At 40.0% G+C, this 22,246-nt stretch overlaps 1 long non-coding RNA gene across 1 annotated transcript; it reads left to right on the forward strand.

Annotated features, from left to right (window-relative positions):
* The first annotated feature begins 3,519 nt into the window (after nucleotides 1-3,519).
* On the forward strand, nucleotides 3,520-12,435 carry LOC126283994 (uncharacterized). Its single transcript, XR_007551422.1, has 3 exons — nucleotides 3,520-3,564; nucleotides 7,264-7,390; nucleotides 12,384-12,435. It is a non-coding gene; the product is annotated as an uncharacterized LOC126283994 (long non-coding RNA).
* The last annotated feature ends 9,811 nt before the right edge of the window (nucleotides 12,436-22,246 follow it).

Raw genomic sequence — 22,246 nt, forward strand, 5'->3', positions numbered from 1 at the left:
CCATCTGAGATCTTGATATTCATACACGTGGTTCGCTTCTCTCCAAAGGTCTCTTTAATTTTCCTGTAGGCTGTATCTATCTTACCCCTAGTGAGATAAGCCTCTACATCCTTACATTTATCCTCTAGCCATCCCTGTTTAGCCATTTTGCACTTCCTCTCAATCTCATTTTTGAGACGTTTGTATTCCTTTTTGCCTGCTTCATTTACTGCATTTTTATATTTTCTCCTTTCATCAATTAAATTCAATATTTCTTCTGTTACCCAAGGATTTCTAGCAGCCCTCGTCTTTTTACCTACTTTATCCTCTGCTGCCTTCACTACTACATCCCTCAGAGCTACCCATTCTTCTTCTACTGTATTTATTTCCCCTATTCCTGTCAATTGTTCCCTTATGCTCTCCCTGAAACTCTGTACAACCTCTGGTTCTTTCAGTTTATCCAGGTCCCATCTCCTTAATTTCCCACATTTTTGCAGTTTCTTCAGTTTTAATCTACAGGTCATAACCAATAGATTGTGGTCAGAGTCCACATCTGCCCCTGGAAATGTCTTACAACTTAAAACCTGGTTCCTAAATCTCTGTCTTACCATTATATAATCTATCTGATACCTTTTAGTATCTCCAGGGTTCTTCCACGTATACAACCTTCTTTCATGATTCTTAAACCAGGTGTTACCTATGACTAAGTTGTGCTCTGTACAAAATTCTACTAGGCGGCTTCCTCTTTCATTTCTTAGCCCCAATCCATATTCACCTACTATGTTTCCTTCTCTCCCTTTTCCTACACTCGAATTCCAGTCACCCATCACTATTAAATTTTCGTCTCCCTTCACTATCTGAATAATTTCTAATATTTCATCGTACATTTCTTCAATTTCTTCATCATCTGCAGAGCTAGTTGGCATATAAACTTGTACTACTGTAGTAGGTGTGGGCTTCGTATCTATCTTGGCCACAATAATGCGTTCACTATGCTGTTTGTAGTAGCTTACCCGCATTCCTATTTTCCTATTCATTATTAAACCTACTCCTGCATTACCCCTATTTGATTTTGTGTTTATAACCCTGTAATCACCTGACCAGAAGTCTTGTTCCTCCTGCCACCGAACTTCACTAATTCCCACTATATCTAACTTTAACCTATCCATTTCCCTTTTTAAATTTTCTAACCTACCTGCCCGATTAAGGGATCTGACATTCCACGCTCCGATCCGTAGAACGGCAGTTTTCTTTCTCCTGATAACGACATCCTCCTGAGTAGTCCCCGCCCGGAGATCCGAATGGGGGACTATTTTACCTCCGGAATATTTTACCCAAGAGGATGCCATCATCATTTAATCATACAGTAAAGCTGCATGTCCTCGGGAAAAATTACGGCTGTAGTTTCCCCTTGCTTTCAGCCGTTCGCAGTACCAGCACAGCAACGCCGTTTTGGTTAATGTTGCAAGGCCAGATCAGTCAATCATCCAGACTGTTGCCCCTGCAACTACTGAAAAGGCTGCTGCCTCTCTTCAGGAACCACACGTTTGTCTGGCCTCTCAACAGATATACCCCTCCGTTGTGGTTGCACCTACGGTACGGCCATCTGTATCGCTGAGGCACGCAAGCCTCCCCACCAACGGCAAGGTCCATGGTTCATGGGGGGGGGATATATATATATATATATATATATATATATATATATATATATATATATATATGTGTGTGTGTGTGTGTGTGTGTGTGTGTGTGTGTGTGTGTGTGTGCACGCGCGCACACGTACGCTCCTGTATTGCCCGTCGAATGTTTCGGCGTGACAGGTCGCGTAATAAAAATGACAAATTAATCCTTGTAAAAATCTAATTATTTTTGATTTTAGATCCAACAATTAAGTAGTGGCAACACTGAAGGCCGTAAAATAAACAAAGAAATAATCTCACACTAATAAATATATAAAGCAGTAATGGAAGAAGGAATACTGCTTCTGGGGAGACCACTCCAGGGCTATAATAACTTTGTCGGTCATAGAGAATTAGGGCAACATGTGGCTCAGTAGCGTAAAGACTGACTGAATTAATCTCATCACATGATAAATAATAGTAAGAATTTAATATGACAACGATAGAACTAGATAAAGATGAGAACAGTAAAAATTCTATTACTAAATTAATGATACAATCAGTTACGTAAACTTGAATTAAAATCTGAAAGTTATGGAAACTGTAATTCCATGATAAACGAAAGACTAATGAGTCTGGACCTCGGAAAATACGAGTTAAAAGAAGTCATTTGAAAGGAAGAACAGGAAATGTTGGGCTTTGTGAATGATTTCAGAGAACTGTACTTAATACCATTTTTAAGGAAATGTCAAAAGACAGCTGTAGCACGGACAAAAGTGAAACACAGGAACCATGAATAAACATAGCTACAGAAACAAATGCTGCTCTGAAACTAATACTCAGACAACAATATGAAAAGGAGCCATGAAACTAATAATGAAAATCATACTACAGACGAGTAAACCAAGGAATTACAAAAACGAGGATGTTTTTAAAGCTATTACAAAGGGATTTAACATTCTAGCCAGTGGCTGATATGCTCGAGTGTCTTGATTATTGTTTGATTACCATTTCAGAATGAGGGGACTTTCATGAGCAAGTTCTGCTTCCTATCACAAGTTCTGGAATATAAATGGATTTTTACTAAGACATTGTACACGCAAACATTCATTATGCAAAGGCATTTAACATTTAGGGAGCAGTCCGATACTGGCAGCTTGGGAGAGCGCATAAAGGATAAAAGGAACATTTATGCTGACGTATTTTTTTTTTCTTTCAATCAGGGTTTCCTATAGCAAAGTGCCGTCACTCTTTAGACACGCCTTACAGTATTTAAGATTTACCCCGGCCGGAGTAGCCGTGCGGTTCTAGGCGATACAGTCTGGAACCGCGCAAACGCTACGGTCGCAGGTTCGAATCCTGCCTTGGGCATGGATGTGTGTGATGTCCTTAGGTTAGTTAGGTTTAAGTAATTGTAAGTTCTAGAGGACTGATGACCTCAGAAGTTAAGTCCCATAGTGCTCAGAGCCATTTGAACCATTTAAAATTTACTTCTATGATTCCTGGAAGAAGGAAATTCACTAGGATGAATAAATCTTACTTCTTCAGTGAATGCATCCCGTTATGAAACGTGTTGTTAGGTTATAACAATGTTCAGGACTTAGATTCGAAACAGAAGAACCTCGTCTTCGAGTGGGAATACCCTTCGACGCTAATCAACGAGGACCTCATTCCATCAGTACCTCTCTATTTTTCCAAACTTCACGCAGTTTCTCGTGAGCGTATGATGAGAGGCGGCGACTAGGGCCTGAGCCGTCGCAAGCCATGTCGCTTGCACTTTTTTCTCCGGTCCACAAGGCTACGCCAGTAGCGCGACCGCCGGTGTTTTCAGTGTTGAAACCCCGAGTCGCTACAAATGCCGACGTCGGCAAGCTTGATGCGTATAAAACAGCCGCCGCCACGCACCTCCTCACTGTCAGCACTCAGCCTTCAGTCGACAAGCACAATGTCTCGCGTTCTCTCACTGGTGAGTACTACACTTCCACTAACACTTGTCTCTCTCTACGCTAATAGCTGCCGAAATTTGTACTACAGTGTTGTTCAAATGCGTCTGAGTCTCAGCTCCCCTAATGGTTTACTCTGGACAAATTATTTAATAGCGTCGAGGTTTTAGAAGAACAAAGAAAGTATCTGTACAAATGCAGGATTAAATTACAAATCGTCAGTTACAGTGCTTTTGAAATGAAAAATGAAACGCTTCTCACATTAATACTCACAGCAGTTTTCACTTGCACAGCTTCTATTCTTATTTCTTTCGAGAAATGGTATAAAATTGTGGCAGTCTGAATGACTTTTCATCATAGACGATGACAAGAGTATAAAATGTACCTCGCATTTACCAGACATAAGCAGTTCATGCATTAATTACCTGAAAGCAGTTAATCCTCGTTGGGTGACTTGTTTCGCTGCAACTACGAAATTTGAATTGCACCAGTAGCTCAGTTCGGAGTCCTTGAGATTATAGAAAAAATAAAAACATAATTTAACTAACTTAAATTTTACGTATCACCTTCTCGGTTGTTTCACTCATTAATCGAACATTTTTCTTTTCATCCATACACTTCATTTGTCAACATCCAGCCAGCGAACACTAAGTTTTAAACATGGCTGTGTGGTCAGCGACCGTTTACAAATTAAAGTTAAAGTAGTTACAGCACTCGGTCGACCGAGGCTGTAATTGCTTTAACTTAGGCTCTGACAAAGCCATTCATGCAATTAATGTTGTTAATTGTAGGAGTAATTATGAAATAATTAACTAACAACAAATATTAAGTAATTAATTAACAACGTTAATTTTTTGTAAATTTTCTCTCTTTTTGCACAGTATTCTGTTTTCGGCTCTGTTTATGTTTGACAGGATTAATCTTCGTGTTTTAAAAGGCTTCGACCATTTCTCACCTATCACATTATTTTTTGATTACAATCAGTCACGTATACTTTTAATTTTCTATTGGTAGTTTTAGTTACACTGAATTTTAAGATTTATGTTGCCTAACTAGTCAAGTTCCCAATACCTGCGTACTTTTATCTTATTAACCTGCATATTCCTTTAAAAGAACTCGAAAATGATGTAGAACGTTTTTATTTTAATCCAAAAATTTCACCAAGCTACTCGATTGCACATTAAAATTCCAAATACCGAGCAAAAAAATAGGCAGGAATCACTACTTTACCACACATCATGTATTTCAGTATCACAGTTACCTTCCAGTTGGAAGTTGTGCACAATCGATATTAACATTGGATCCACGATTTTTGGAAATTACAGGCCATTTGTTACTGTCTCAGTGATATTTTAATCCAAGTTTGGTAAGCGCAGTTCAGTGGAGCCTTCTAACAATGTTACAAATATTTTTCTAAACTTCTGTGCTCGGAGAAACTGATCATCTCCACACACATGCGCATACATAAACGCATCTTCTGTACAGGCTGTCCAAAACATATAAGGACAAATTACACATCCTGCCAGAGTACCCTACACCGAATACTTCGCAATTAGAAACTAATGATCAGAAGTAAATATCTGGATTTTTATCGATTTAAATGACTTACATCTTACAGCTGCTGACCAAAGCGATTCTCGCCTGTCTCAGTGCACCCATTCCAAAGGCTCATTAACTTTCTTCTCACTCTCTCGAATATCCTTGCTGTCTGTTGTACAGTGAGAATGGCAAATGGGATCCCACTACATAGCTTCTTTTCAGTTTCTACAAGAGTTTCATTCAGCGACGACTCATACAACTGGCTTTAACATAAATGTTACTGCCCATGGTCACAGTACAGATGATTGGGTAATATTTTTGGAGACAGAGCTGCCGGCGTTAATACAGAAGCGTGTGACGTCTAGAAACTAATGTCGCCCACTAATTGTCACTCAGGACACATTAACAACCCCTCCACCCCCACCCCTTTCCCTGTCGTTCAATGATCGTTTCCGACCATTGGTTCCTTGTCTCCAAGTTTTCAGCTTAGATCATCTGCAGTCTGTATAATATTCATCCAAAGATCTGTAAAGATTTAGGACAGCCTGAATATCAAGTGAACGTTTTTATTACATGCTGTTGTTGTTGTGGTCTTCAGTCCTGAGACTGATTTGATGCAGCTCTCCATGCTACTCTAGCCTGTACAAGCTTCTTCATCTCCCAGTACCTACTGCAACCTACATCCTTCTGAATCTGTTTAGTGTATTCATCTCTTGGTCTCCTTCTACGATTTTTACCCTTCACACTGCCCTCCAGTACTAAATTGGTGATCCCTTCATGCCTCAGAACATGTCCTACCAACCGATCCCTTCCTCTAGTTAAGTTGTGCCACAAACTTCTCTTCTCCCCAATCCTATTCAATACCTCCTCATTAGCTATATGATCTACCCACCCAATCTTCGCCATTCTTCTGTAACACCACATTTCGAAAGCTTCTATTCTCTTCTTGTCCAAACTAGTTATCGTCCATGTTTCACTTCCATACATGGCTACCCTCCATACAAATATTTTCAGAAACGACTTCCTGACAAATCCAAACTCGATGTCAACAAATTTCTGTTCTTCAGAAACGCTTTCCTTGCCATTACCAGTCTACGTTTTATATCATCTTTACTTCGACCATCATCAGATATTTTGCTCCCCAAATAGCGAAACTCCTTTACTACTTTAAATGTCTCATTTCCTAATCTAATCCCCTCAGCATCACCCGAGTTAACTCGACTACATTCCATTATCCTCGTTTTGCTTTTGTTGATGTTCATCTTATATCCTCCTTTCAAGATACTATCCACTCCGATCAACTGCTCTTCCAAGTCCTTTGCTGTCTATGACAGAAATACAGTGTCATCAGCGAACCTCAAAGTTTTTATTTCTTCTCCATGGATTTTAATACCTACTCCGAATTTTTCTTTTGTTTCCTTTACTGCTTGCTCAATATACAGATTGAATAACATCATAGAGAGGCTACAACCCTGTCTCACTCCCTTCCCAACCACTGCTTCCCTTTCATGCCCCTCGACTCTAATAACTGCCATCTGGTTTCTGTACAAATTGTAAATAGCCTTTCGCTCCCTGTATTTTACCCTTGCCACCTTCACAATTTGAAAGAGAGTATTCCAGTCATATTGTCAAATCTTTCTCTAAGTCTACAAATGCTAGAATCGTAGGTTTGCCTTTTCTTAATCTGGCTTCTAAGATTCGTGTTCCAACATTTCTACGGAATCCAAACTGATCTTCCCCGAGCTCAGCTTCTACCAGTTTTGCCATTCGTCTGTAGAGAATACGCGTTAGTATTTTGCATCCGTGCCTTATTAAACTGATTGTTCGGTAATTTTATTACATACTGTCAAAGAAAGCGAAATGTACTGGGTGATTACGCTCCTAATTTCCTCCTTCCTCTGTAAATTCGAGGGTTCGTCTCCACTGCTGCAGTTTTCCTCGTGACACTTCTCGTGCAGTCGAGGCCCTATGCACTTATTGTAACGAGAAGACTCTGAAGAGACAGTTCACATTATTTCAATCTGTCATTTCGTCAGAGGAGGTCAGAGGAATAGAATAAGCTGTTACGTTTTTCAGATTACGAAAACCAGATGTCGACAAAGATATTACATTAGAATGCACATAGACGCTCCTCAGTCACATATCTCGATACCTACATGTGTGTGTATGTTACTGTGCTGCAGGTGTGCCTTCTGGCTGTGGCCTGCCTGGCCCTGCTGTGTGGCTGTGAGGCCTCCTACCCTCTGGCCGTCTCACACGGACACGGGTACCACCCGTACAGCTACAAGTACCCTGGGTACGGGTACCACGGTAAGTGACATCTTTTCACGTCCTATTCTGTTATCATCGGTAGCATTCAAGACTCAGCTCAGTAAAACTGTATGAGATTAGATAAAATTGTATATCGTAACGAGACGGGAACGCTGGACTGTAGCCCACATCCCTGCCTTCTCCGGGCAGCGCGCCACTAGGCACGCCATCCGACCACGTCTCACTGACAGACTAAAAACATCGGGCTGTCCGGTGTGGCCGAGCGGTTCTAGGCGCTTAAGCCTGGAACCGCGCGATCGCTACGATCGCAGGTTCGAATCCTGCCTCGGGCGTGGATATGTGTGATGTCCTTACGTTAGTTAGGTTTAAGTAGTTATAAGTTCAAGCGGACTGATGACCTCAGATGTTACGTCCCATAGTGCTCAGAGCCATTTAAAAACATCGACTTTACATGATCGCCTCCCGTTTCGTTCGGAACAGCAGTAAGGCGCACCCACTAATCTCTGGAATTAGCATTTTCGAAAGTAAGGAAGTAGTGACTTCATGACTCATTTCAATTTATGACAGAATCTTTCGCGTCCACCCGTCGGTACCTATTTTCTGTCCTCCGTGAAAGGTTTCCCCGCTTAGCGCACGTTGAAACTTTGAATGGAGAGAATTTGTATACTTTTAAGGCGCTGTATAGGCAGTAAGGAGAAGGGGGATTTAAATCACTGTCCTATCACCCACATAAAGTTTTTCTTTGATTTCTCTAAATCAGGGATGCTACCTTTCGAGAAAAAAAAACAGCTGATTCCTTCCCATTTTTGACAGTTCCAAGTAATATCAACCGTCTCTGATGATCTTATTGTCGAAGGGAGGTTAAACCACAATCTTTCTTCCTTCCTTTCAAGCCGTAATAACACTTTACCGTGTGTATGAATTATTGTGTGTAACTTTCTTAAGACGTTTTAATAGGGATTTTCTCATAAGCTTGGAACACATTTCTTTCTGTTTCAATTTATGAATTCCAAATGATTTTACTCATTCTGAATATATACCTCTAGAGGAGCAGCCATATATTTCTAATCGGTGCTTTTATCGACCATTATCCATCTAATCTATACTTCGAAAGCCACCTTGCGGTTTGTGCCGCATGGTGCTTTGTGCATCACTGCCATTTCCCCCCTTTACTGTTCCAGTCATGGAAGGTTCGGGGAAAGACTGAATGCCGGACAGCCTGCGTGTGTGCTGGAATCTCTCTAATTTTACCTTCACAGTCCTTCCGCGATAAAGACATAGGAGGAAGAAATATTTTTTCTGACTTCTCTAGAAACGCATGCTCTCTGAACCTAAAAAGTAAACCACGCCATGATGGAGAACGTCTCTGTTCTAACGTCTGCCACTGTAATTGGGCGATCGTCTGCGTATCGCTTTCGTACTTATTAAGTTAATCTGTAACGAAACACGCTGCTCTTCTTTGGATCTTCTGTTTCCTCTAGCAATCCTATGTGGTCCGGATCCCATACTGATGAGCAATATTCAAGTCTTCGTTGAACGTGGATTCTGTACACAACCTCCTTTGCTGATGAACTATATACCTCGAGAATTCATGTCAGGATTCTTCATCTCGCATCTGCCTTTCCAGTGATTAGTTTTGTGTGGCCGTTCTATCTCGAACTGCTCCGTATGCATACTCCTGGACATTTCATGGAAGGAACTGCTTACGGTGAATGTTCTACAACCGCGTAACCATACAGTAACGGGTCTTTCGGTCTATGTATACGCAGTACGTTACATTTGTTTACGATGAGTGTCAGTTACCACTCACTGCACCAAGGGTCTATCCCCTCTGGGCCTACTGCCTTTCGCTACAATTTTCCAGCTTTCCCACTTCTCTGTACACAACAGCATCATCCTCGAAAAATCTCATGGAACTTCCAACGTTGCTTACCAAGAGATTTATATTTACTGAAAGCCACTTCTTCATCTGACAACCCGTCTCTGAAACAATGGCATGCTGCGTTTTCTTTGCTCGAAACTCTCCAATTCAGACTCATAGTTGGTCTGATATTCTTTACGTTTTTAATTTGTTCATTAGGCGGCAGTGTGGAACTGTATCAAATACTTTACGGAAGTCTAGGAACACTGCACCTACCTGGGTGCCGGTATCTCCTGTTTTCTGGGTCTCGTGGACGTACAGAGGAAGCTGAGTTTCACATGATAGTTTTTTTTTTTTTTCGAAAGCCATGCAGTTTCTTTCAGAGCAGATATTCGTTCCCTGTGCCCGGTCTTTCCTTGTGTATTTTTATCATCTACTACAGCAGTCGTTCTCCGCTGGTGTTACGTTACTATATACTCTCACATGCTACAACTTTAGAATCTTATAAGCTTTCACCGAAAGTCGCAAGATTGCGAGCAGTGTTAAAAGTTATTCCGTACAGAACTTTATTTTTTCTGCCAGTGTGTTAGTAGCAACACTTAAATACGACATTAGCGTTGCTAATACGTATTGTGGTTTGGACTACTGACTCTATTTCATGAAGAATCAAAACGTCAATGAAATATCCGATGAACAGGCTAGCATAGCTGTCGGTTTACTACTCTCCTCGTTGACCAAGCTCCTTGACAGCTGTGTGAAAGAGTCGATTTTGAAAGCGTAGAACTGCATTTTGTAGCGTATTTGACAGGACCGTAGGTAAAGTCTCGGTGGACCAGTTCTAATGGAGAGCCATTGTTCGTGCCCTCATTGACGAACGTGTAATGTAATTACTATATTTCAACGCTTTCGCGATTTGCAGTAATTAATAATCGACACACTCGCACTGTATTTTTGCTCACATGCAATTTCATGTTTTTAGCAATGCACAAATGCAACTTAACGATTAAGTTAATTAACTAGACGTTGTTTTGAATAATTAAGAACGATAGCAAACTTACGAGCTCTTACACAAAACCTGAGCTAATTCAGTCATGAGTGCCCAATTAGTATAGTCTTTTATACCTGTATTCCTTTGGTCACCGTACGATAAAGCAGACTTTGCGTACAGCAACAAGTAAACCGAGAAAAACTGAAGAAAATGTTTACCACATATTCCCTCGGTACTTGGAGGAATATAGACGTATTATAATTTGATATACACAGTGTTGATTTTTACCACATTCAGTAGTTACTTAGTTCATATAACATCGCTGACTGTATCAGTACTCATTTATATACTGTTCTGACCTTTACAGTCTTATGCTTTCAATATATATTATGTCGTGTATGGTCCGTTTGTTTATAGCCTCTTTGTGTGTTTTATTATGGTTGTGTTATTCATATAATCTATATAGTCGTAAAATGGTAATATACACTATGAACTCTCGCTGATATTGTGTGACCTGTCTTTTCAGTCGTATGTTGTGTGAGAGTAGCCTAGAAAGCCGACAGCCGGTTGATAAGGAAATATAAAATAAATTTTCTGGTTTTAAAAACTGGTACTTGTTGAAAAAAAACAGATCTGCCGGTAGTGAATATGTTAAAAACATATGCCACATCGAAGTTCTGACTGGAACAGTATACTACAGTACTAAACCTTAGAGACTAGGAGACAAGCTCGTTGTAGAATGCAAATGATGAAGTCAAACGAAAACGTAAATGGCTGATCGTAAAACTGTCCTGTGTAAATAAGTACCAATGGTGTAAAACTTACCGGTTGTAAAAATAGTCGACCTTTAATTTTCGTCTGTCTGATCAGTCTTCTCTAACAGAACTAGCCTACGCTCTTCGATCCCCTACTCAAATCATGTCGTCTTTATTCGCCCATATGGGAGCATTATTTAACATTTATTTGTTTTTAGAGTCATGTATCAGTCACTGATAGCAGATCATACGAGGGTCTCTCCGGAATAGGGCTATAGATGAAATCCACCAAGTTATTTACATATAGTACATCGTAAACAGCAGCGGCCATATGACATTACCTTGAGGTACTTAGGACATTAACCTCGCTTTGGTTGATGGCTCCACATGAAGAATGACATGAGTTTCCGATGTTTTGTTTACTAAGTGACAGAGCAGAACTGTATCGAAAGCTGTTTGGCAGTCACGAAACATGGTATCAAGCCATGCTCAGTTATCTGCTGCGTTGTGGATCTCATGAACGAACAGGGCAGATTTCACACAATGGGATATTTCAGAAACAATGTTAATTTCTACAGAGCTGTTTCTCACTCTTCAGAAAAGTAATCATACGCAAACAGGGTATATTCTCTGCAATTCTATAGCGAATCGATACCAGCAACATAGGCCAATAGTTTTGTGAGTCGTTATACTACCCGCACGTACGTCGGGATGTTGTTCCAGCCATGTATCTTGCTTTGTTGTCACAATCTATGGTAAAACTGATACTATTATAGTAACATATGGTCCTACCGTCGTTCTTCAATCAAGTGATTCGAATTATTTTTTAAGTCCGTGTTCACCTGTTTCTATATCTGTAATTTTCTCATATGCATGACAATCAAATATGCATCGTTCGTCAGATATCGACTTCTGAAGATGCCATAACGTGGAACCCATCTGGTGTTGGCTGACTGATTGCCTGTCGAGACCTCTTTCGTTTACAATCCCGGAACTAAACACAATATTAATTAGGCTTCAAACACTTCATGTTGTATATTGGGTTGTGATGTAATTTAATACCGAACGCCGACAGATACGTTCACCACACTCTTAACCTGCCTTTCTACATCTACATATCAGAAGTCGACTTCTATTATTTCTGCTTGTGCATGTATGTGTGTGTGTGTGTGTGTGTGTGTGTGTGTGTGTGTTTGTGTGTGTGTGTGTGTGTGTGGCTTGAAACTCGTAAAGTTGCAGAGGGAATACCTTTTATTGACGGAGATCATAAAGAAGAGATCTCATCTCCACTTCGTTCCATGCACACTACTGGATCAAGCAGATAGTCTCTGTTTGCATTAGTTTTTAGCTTATTGTTGGTATTTTTAAAGATTAGAGTGTATGATACATTGAAATGAAGTTGTTTGAAGCACGTGATGTATGTTACAGGCTACTCGTCCCACTACGGCTACCCTGGATGGGGCTACAAGGGGTACCCTGGGTGGGGACACCACGGCTACCCTGGATACGGCTACCATGGCTACGGTAACCACTACAGCTACCCTGGATACGGCTACCATGGTTACCACGGCTACGGTAACCACTACGGCTACCCTGGACACGGGTACGGACATGGATACAGCCACTGGTGAAGAACAGCGACTCGACCCTCATTTTCTCCTCATTCTTATGCAACCGATCACTCCTTTTCTACAACACCACCACGTTCATATGCCCCTTTTTTGTCTAAACCTTTCATCTAAAACCTACAAAATCTGATCACCCTGATCCGACTCATCATCCACAAGCTATTTAATAAAAGCACATGTCAAAAAAAGTACTTGTATTATTTGTACCTATCTAGTAGTCGTCTAATTACCTTCTGCGTAGAATACAGTAGGTGTGTATGGCGTATTATTAATTATTCATTGGGCATTTACACGACGAATATTAGAAAAGAGTGTACACCGCAAAACAAGACACATTCAGCATTACATAATACAAAATTTTCTCAGTAAGCCTTGTTTTTTTAAGCCAGTCAGTGGCAGTGTCCGAGGGTTTATTCATTTATATCTTCAAACTTTTTCGTGGTGATTCATAGTTGCGTCCTGAAGATATAGTGATGACTTGTCAGCATTGCTGTTTCTTGACGCAGAGATTCCAGGTACGATTTCAGGTGGCTACATCGAAGTTTTCAGCGTCTTGAAGCCCAATGAGAAGTAAAGTAAGTTAGCAAAATGAGAAGCAAAACTAATGAGAAAACTATAGAAATTGCGTCAAATTGAAAAGTTACAGTCAGGCTAACAGCCACACTAATTTTAAATGATTTACTATCGACATTAAAAATGAAAATATAACTTTTAAAGCAACGCAAGAAAAAATATTTCTTGTGCGTACGCATGACAAAATCGGCACTCTGAGAACATAATTTATCTAAGCATTTTTTCAGTATGTTTGTGGTTCCATTTGATACATATAGCGGTATACATAAATTTTGTTTTTTTTTATTGGTCTAAACTTATTGCAGATAGGAAGCACCAAACTCGGTGCTCACAATTTTAAATGAGTCTTTTTACTATGGTTTAGTGAAACAGACGCAACTGAATTTGTAAAAAATCTGCTCACTGTTTCTTCACTGTGTATACCCTGTTCTGTTATTTATTACCTATATTTTTCAAATTTCTTATTGCGCTATATGTGTGATAAAGATGAATCAATGTAGATGAATTTTACAATGGATCCTGAAGATGGAGCTTCAATTACCAAATACTAGTAGGTCTACGATAAATCAAAGTACAAACGGTTCATGGACTTTCATCGATTAAGAAAGTTGCAAAAGAGTACATCTATAAGAAATATCTCCGGATATAGAGTGTCCGCACTTTGCTTCCTTAGAACGCTGTACTTCAGATGTGCACTTATTGAGCTTATCCCTCAATTTCGTGTTAGTCTTCCTTCTCAAGTCTTCAACAATCAGGCTGGTTACCAGCAGCCTGAGATTCATTTCTGTCTTTGGCCCTCCTGCTGAGAGCGGTATAGGTAGCCTCTACGACCAAGTCGACGTTTTCTAGTCTTGGTCCGCCTCTTGTATTTTTCCCTTCCACTATCACTTCAATCATATTTCTAATGATACCATCATGTTTCAGCACATGGCCATCCATATTTTCCTTCTGTGTTCGATTACCTTCAGGAGACAACGCTTCCCTTCCTCCACTCTGTGGACCACTTCTTAGTTTGATATGGTGTCTATCAAGAAAATCGTGAGCACCACTTCTCGGAGGCTGTTTTTTTATGTTTTCCTACTTCTTCAAGTGTTCATGTTTCTCTTCCGTACATGTGCACATTCCAAACAAATGTCTTTATTAGGTCTTTCTTGAGCTCTTCTCTTGTTAAAAGTAGCATTTGCCTGGTGGGTTCGGCTTGCGTCATCCTTGACCTTCCGTCTGATGTAATTTCACTCCCTTGGTAGGCAGAGGATTCCTCGGACTCATATCGCTCATTGTTAAGTGACTAAAGGGAAACGCTATTTTATCTGCTACGACTAAGACTTCTGTTCTAATTTATTAATTTTCATGGTATAAGAAGAGCTGAAGCTGGTATTCACCTGGTCCAACATCGCTTCTAATTGTTCTGCTTCTTCACTTAACTCTGTGATATCATCGGAAAATCTCACCATGTCTGTTTTCTTACCATTCAATAGAAGTCAGTAGCCAGGGTAGACTATGCTAAGTTTTTGGCTGTACATATACATGAGAATCTTAATTGGAAAATTCTTATTTTGGATCTCCTAAAGCAACTGGGTTCAACAACTTTTGTAATCAGAATAATTGCCAGTTTTGAGGATATTCAAATTAGTAAGCTAACATACTTTGTATACTTCCACTCTCTGATGTCATACAGATTAATCTTTTGAGGTAAGTCAACACTTAGGCAACAAGTATTCATAGTCGACATCTTGTTGACAGCTGTTTAAAAGCATTCTTAAAAGCATTCTTACAACATCCTCACAGTACATTTATCCAGTAATGAAATTTGTTGTCAACAACATGGGCCAGTTTAAAAGCAACAGTTATATTCACGATTATAATACTAGAAGAAAGAGAGATTTACTCTGCTCTCTACTTAATTTATATTTGGCGCAGAAAGGAGTAACATGTGCTGCAGTAAAAATTTTCGATAAATTACCAGATAAATAAAATTTCTGACAGACAGCAGTAATAATTTCAAAAATAAATTGATATCGTATCTCGTTGACAGTTGCTTCTATAGCATAGATGAATCATTGAATAGGAATAAATAAATCTCTAAGCATAAAACATGCATTTTGTGCCATTTAAGCGAATGGGGTAGGTAATAAAAATTTTAAGCTTAAAAAAATAAAAGAAAGACTTGATTCATGTGCGTATTTCTTATTCCCCTGACACATTTCACACGATAACGGTTACCATGAGAATGATCAATGGAACACGTAACTAAATAACTAATATTAATTTTAGTGTCTCCTGTAGACCCTGCTTTCTTCCTAGCTTCATTTATTGCACTCTGAAAGTGTCGATCGAATAAGAGCGAAGAGTGAGCAGCCCTGTCGTACACCCAATGTAATAGCAGCTTCTTTTTGAAATTCTCCACACCTTACTAAAGCCACCTCTTCTCTATACATTCTCTGCACTGCTCTTCTGTCTTTATGTTTTATGCTAAACTCTCTCAACATCTCAGAAAGTTGTCGCCAGTCTCCCCTGTCAAATTATTTTTCTAGGTCGATGAAGGCAAATCCTAAAGCCGAACTTGTCTTCCGTGATCACTGCATCTATCCTGCCTTCGATCCGCTTTAGAATGAACGCTGTCAAGCTATTCCAGGGGTGTGTTACTAAACTATTTTGTTCACATCTATTTGCAGATGCTTTCTCTGGTATTGTCATTGTGATAAACTTTTTAAAGACTGTTGGGAGCTCCACGATTTTGCATATAAATCATTTGATATGGGTCAGTTCCTCAAGTAGCTGTTTTCCAGCAGCCTTGATGATTTCTACTTGTATATCATCCAGTAGCTTTCCCAGGTTTCAGCTGCCTGACTGCAAGGTCAAAATTTTTATTTAGCCCATTTGATTCTCAGCTGATTTCATTTCTCAATGCTCTATGTTGATTTTCTCCTCCCTCAGTGTTGTCTTGTTTCAGCTCACATTTTAAATTTATCTTTGTTATTATACTTTCTGTGCGCCATTCATTTTTGTGCTTTGGCTTCTGTCTGCCAGCTATTCGTTTGTTGGTAATGTGAATACTTGGTAGTGAAACAGTGCTTCGGCTGAAGGGAGTTTTCATCGCCTACCTCTTTATACTCTGATACATAGAAGCTTTTAGTTATGTTGTGCAATGTAATTTCTTGGATACTAAGTCTCTCAACACTTTTTATTATTGTATCTTTCCCATTTCTGTCGTTAATCGTGTCATTACTTCCCTTTCTACTCCTCTTAATCACTTTCGACTTGATTTTAAACACCCTCAAACAATACTCAGTGTTAAGCATTATGTTGATCCTGTTCCTTAGTTCTGAGAGTTGCTTACTTTCAAGCGATATTGTCACTGATATACGTATTTCTAAAGGAACTTTTACTCCCGATTTTTTTTTTTTACTTCCGTCATTGCTGCTTCCTCGCAGTAGCTTACACTTTACCTTACACTCATCTTAACACGTAGTTGGATTCCTTCGTCTTCCACTTGCAATGTTCTTACTTTCCTTTCCCGGAGAAAGTATATAACACGTGTTTGTCTACGAGCATTACTTTCACTTTTTTTGCGTCTCAGAATTTCGAACACATTACTGCTCCTTATTGAGGTGACTTATGTCTCTAAGTACACAAATCCTACATGGTACATTTTTTTTATAATTCCGTCTTCCATTTCAAGCCACTGTTTAATGTGTTTATTTTGTGCAAAATGTTTTGTGACTTTATGGCCTGTCGTTCAGCACATATCATCCGCAACATTCTGCACCTGAACGAAGCTTTTATGTTCTTTTAATGTACACCACTGTTTCTCATTACTAGGCGAGAGCAAACACTCAGTAGCATCACTGTTGGTTGTGTTTGTAATTCGCGGTGATGAAAGGCCATTAAAAATTGAGGAAACTGTAAAATATGATGTGACGTTTGAGAGACCATCAGGCAAGAAGATGTGGCGAGTCTTAGTGGGTATGGGTTATGCTGCAGAAGTTTACAAACTTTTTTCTTCCCTCAGGGGAGCAGGAAAACCATTTTGAGGGTTATTGTCCTGATTCAGCGTGTGATCTGCAACATATATGAACAAGTCGTACACTGGAGTCCAAATGTGAACGATAATTTAAAAAAAAAAAAAAACAACAATTGAGCGTATTTCCTCTAGCGGATATCGGAAGCACCACAGCACATGGTTAGACTTAATAACGAAAGATTTAGCATCCAACAACATGTAAATAGAAATGTTAGGAAATAAAAAGGTAACAAAACCAGAAAATCTCTTCCCTATCGACAATGCATTTGATTAATGATGTAATTAAGTTTAGCCAACACACATGCTTGAGTGAGCATTTACGTGTAACATCATCCATATAGGACAAAAATGTATAACGAGTAAATTGGTGATGAGCACGCCAACACCTACATTATCACAGAATTACAGTGGACTGATTAAATGCGCTACAGGCGGACGTGGTGGCCCAGCGGTTCTAGGCGCTACAGTCTGGAACCGCGCGACCACTACTGGCGCAGGTTCGACTCCTGCCTCGGGCATGGATGTGTGTGATGTCCATAGGTTTAAGTAGTTCTAAGTTCTAGGGGACTGATGACCTCAGACGTTAAGTCCTATAGTGCTCAGAGACATTTGAACCATTTTTTAAATGCGTCACATGCAAGAGCATGATTTTTATCTTTTCCAGAGTAGAGAATATCGAGTCAAAAACGTAAGACATACCTCTTCTCTTAAGCCTCACCTATTCGCCACGCCACTTTCCTTATTTTACATTTCGGTTGTTTAAAAATTATTAAACGTCGTCAAATTTTATTCACAACACGCGTCCATGTTACAGACAGTACCAATGAACACCATTTGGTGATACTGCTGTGAGACGTAAGAAACAAAAAGACAAACAAAGAAGGTATCATACTGAAAAATCGAATGGCAATAAATCTCGTCAAAATTTAAGATTAATGAATTTCACTATGACAATCTATTATTCAAGTGATGAAGAGTGAAAAGGAAGTTATTGATGATGGTGCCTTAACGATGAAACTTGATTGGAGAAAACAGACGAAGTGTTTGCATCAAGGTGCACCCACAGAAACCATATTGTTTATCCTCAGGCACGCACCAATAATGAGAATGTTTTTAGACGTTTAGTTTTTATCTTGTTCTGCGTGTTTTTAGTATTATCACTGTTTGCGTCGGAATTGGAAACAGTTCACTTCACTCAGTGTTTAAAGTTGTCAGGGAATCCTAATCTATGTTGGTCGGCGTGTCTAGTTTGATTAGTTTATAACTGGATAGTGTTTGTTGATGAATCACAGTTAGCCATAAAAACACATAGCATTTTTATATTATTTCTAATATCTTTGTTCAGACAAATTACTGCTTATTTCACTAACCAAATTACTTAACAGATACTCTGTCTGCTTTCACAAATGCGTCATCAGTTGAAGAAGCAGTTCACCGTTTCTTGCATGAATAGTAGTTGTCGCTGGTTACGTTTTATGGCTTTCGTCTACGTGATATGTAAATAAATAAATTTCAGGTTCACTGTTATTATTGTCGCCCTTTACGCCATATATCTGAATATCTATATCTGAATATATATATCTGAATATATCTAGATACAATTCTTTTATTTTATCCAATGCAGCGTCATTTCCGACTTCCATGTTATTCTCATTTCACATATTCTTCTATAACTTTGCTCTGTTTATTCTTAATCCACATTCTCCGCTAACTATGCTGTTCATCCTTTCTGATTCTGATAACTGCAAAATACTACATCCATGAGCAATCGAAAACTTGAAGTAGCAGTTTTGAAGAGACTGCTATAGCGAACAGCAGCAGTAGGCCGAGATACAATCAGCAACAGGGAAGTAACCGAGTTGGTGAAACTTCAATTTCAGCTCCGGGCAATGATGGCTTCGGTTACATAGCTTGAAGCTGCAGTGGATGGGCAACACTGTTTTGGGCTGGCCGCGGGGATCCAACTGACGTCAAGCTCGTCTGATTCCGGCGACTGGCCTGCAGTGGTGGCCAGCCCGGTTACTGATCTCACTGAGGTTGACCCCTCACCAGTGGTCGAGTGGGAGGTCGCCTTGGGCCTTGGCAGGCGGTGAAAGACTTCCCAGCGAGCCGAACCTAAGGCCTGCCTAGTTAGTTAGGACCAACAGGTTCCAGGTGCTCTTTGTGGCTGACACTGTGCCTCAGCCATATACAGTCACTTGTCCTGTTTCAGAGAAAATCTCTCAACCTGCAAGGTCGAGGCAACCACAGAGGGTGGGATTATAGGTAGTTTCGAGCTTTAGTCTTTAGCACTTTATGGGGCCCCTTAGGGACATGACTGCCGAGGAGGGGAAGCAAGTGTGCGGAGTGGGTGGAGGCACCCCAGAACTGTGACGGGTCCTCTGGATGCCATGAGGAGCACAGGGTGTAGGCAACTGTAGGTGGTGGCTAACGTCATACCAGTTATGTGTGTCCTTTGGCTCGGAAGAGATTCTCTCTAGTTTCGAGCGGCTGTCACAAGTGGTAATGGCTACTAGTCTTGCTTTCGAGATGAAATCAGTGCCCATCATTTGGAGCATAGTCGACAGGACCGATTGCGGACCTGTGGTACAGAACCGAGTGGAGGGCCTGAATCAGAGGCTCAGACGCGTCTGTCACCGTGTGGACTGCTGAATCGTCGACTTACACCATAGTGGTTGGTTTCGTGTTCCGCCAGATAGGTAAGGGGTACACTACACGCAGAAGGTGGCTATGCGGGTAACAGGGGCTGTGTGGCGTGGACTGGGCGGTTTTTTAGTTACAGGGTCTCGGGGAACACAAAAACGGCCTCAGTCTCAAAGGATACTGGCTGAACATAGAAAGAACATTGATACAGGAAACATCGGTGTAATAGTTGAAAACTGTCGCAGCTATCTTGGGAAAGTACCAGAGCTCCATGCACTAATAGAAAGCATTAATGCTCCAATTGTCATAGGTAAGTTCGGCCAAAATTTCTGCGAAGAACCTAAAAGTCTTCAGAAAGAATCGACTACCATAATTGGCGGTGGCGTGTTTGTTGCTGTTATAAGTAGTTTATCCTGTAGCGAAACAAAAGTAGATAGTTCCTGTGACTTAGTATGGGTCGAGGTCATTCTTGGCAACTGGAATAAAATAGTAATTGGATCCTTTTTACCGACATCCCAACTCAGATGATACAATTTCTGAAAGGTTGAAAGAAAACTTGAGTCCAATTTTAAACACTTACCCGACTCATACAGTTACAGTCGGTGGCGACTTCAATTTATCAACGATATGTTGGCAAAAAACCATGCTTAAATCCGGAGTTACGCATAAAACATCGTCCGAAATGGTGCTAAACGTATTCTCTGATCATTGTTTCGAGTAGTTAGTTCATGAGTCCACTCGTATAGTAAACAGTTGTGAAAACACACTTACCCTCTCAGCAACAAATAATCCTCAGCTAACAACGAGCATTGAAACGGGTACAAAGATTAGTGTACACACGCTTATCTTAGCAAGACTGAATATTGTAACTTCCAAATCCTGGAAAAATCAACGAAAAATATATCTAATCAAAAAAGCAGATAAAAATTCAATTGACTCCGTCCTGAGAGACAATTTCCAATCTTTCCAAATTAACAATGTATGTGTAGACCAGATATGGCTCGATTTCAAAGAAATAGTATCGAAAACAGTTGATAGATTTATACCAAATAAATTAACAACTGAGGGAGTTTATCCTCTTTGGTAAACAAAACGGGTCAGAACACTCTTGCAGAAACAACGAAGAAAGCATGCCAAATTTAAACGAACGCAAAATCCCTAAGATTATTGATCTTTTACAGAAGCTCGGAATTTAGCGCGGACATCAGCAAGAGATGCTTCTAATAGTTCCCAGAAAATCAAAAGGTATTCTGGTCGTATGTAAAGAATGCTAGCGGCAAGACACAATTATTGCCTTCTCTGCTCGATAACAATGGAAATACTATGGACAACAGTGCTGCTAAAGCAGGGTCACTAAACACAGCCTTTCGAAACTCCTTCGTCAAAGAAGACGAGTAAACATTCCACAAGTCGAATCAAGAACAACTACCAACATGAGTGACTTGCAAATCGCTACTCTCGGAGTGATGAAGCAACTTAAGTCACTTAATAGAAGCAAATCTTCCAGTCCAAACTGAATACCAATTACTTTCCTTTCAGAGTATGCTGATGCAATGGCTCCATAGTTAACAATCGTATACAACCGCTCTCTCGACGAAAGATTCGTACCCAAATAATGGAAAGTTTCACAGGTCACACGAATATTCAAAAAAGGCATTAGGAGTAAGCCACTAAAATACAGGTCCACATCATTAACGTCCATATGCAGCAGGATTTTGGAACATATATAGTGTTCAAATACGATGAATTACCTCGAAGAGAACGCCTATTGACACACAGTCAACACGAATTTGGAAAACATCATTTTTGTGAAACAAGATTTGTTCTTTACTAACAAGAAGTGTAAAGTGCTGTTGACAAGGGATTTCAAATTGATTCCGTACTTGCAGATTTCCAGAAGGCTTTTGGCACTGTGTCTCACAATAGGCGTGCAGTCAAGTTGGGTGTGCTGTGGAATACGTGTACGTGCACGTGGATTACTGCTGCGTGTTGTGGAATCCTAACCAGATAAGATTAACGGAGTACATCGAGAAAGTTCAAAGAAGAGCAGCACGTTTTGTAGTATCGAGAAATAGCATCAGTGATGTGACCGTGCTCGTTATTTCCTGTCAGAGAGGTCACAGTTCATAGTAATCGATAGAAAGTCATCGAGTAGAACGGGAGTGATTTCTGGCGTTCCCCAAGATAGTGTTTTGGGGCTATGCTGTTCCTCATCAATATAAACGATTTTTGAGACGGTCTGAATAGCCATCTTAGGTAGTTAGTAAATTATGCTCTCGTTTATCGTCTAGTAAAGTCATCAGAAAATGAAAACAAATTGCAAAACTATTTAGAAAAGTTATCTGTGTGGTGCGAAAATTGGCAATTTACCCTAAATAATGGAGAGTGTGAGGTAATCCCCCATGAGTGCTAAAAGGAATCCA

Source organism: Schistocerca gregaria, chromosome 8, assembly GCF_023897955.1.
Source record: "Schistocerca gregaria isolate iqSchGreg1 chromosome 8, iqSchGreg1.2, whole genome shotgun sequence".
NCBI lineage: Eukaryota > Metazoa > Arthropoda > Insecta > Orthoptera > Acrididae > Schistocerca > Schistocerca gregaria.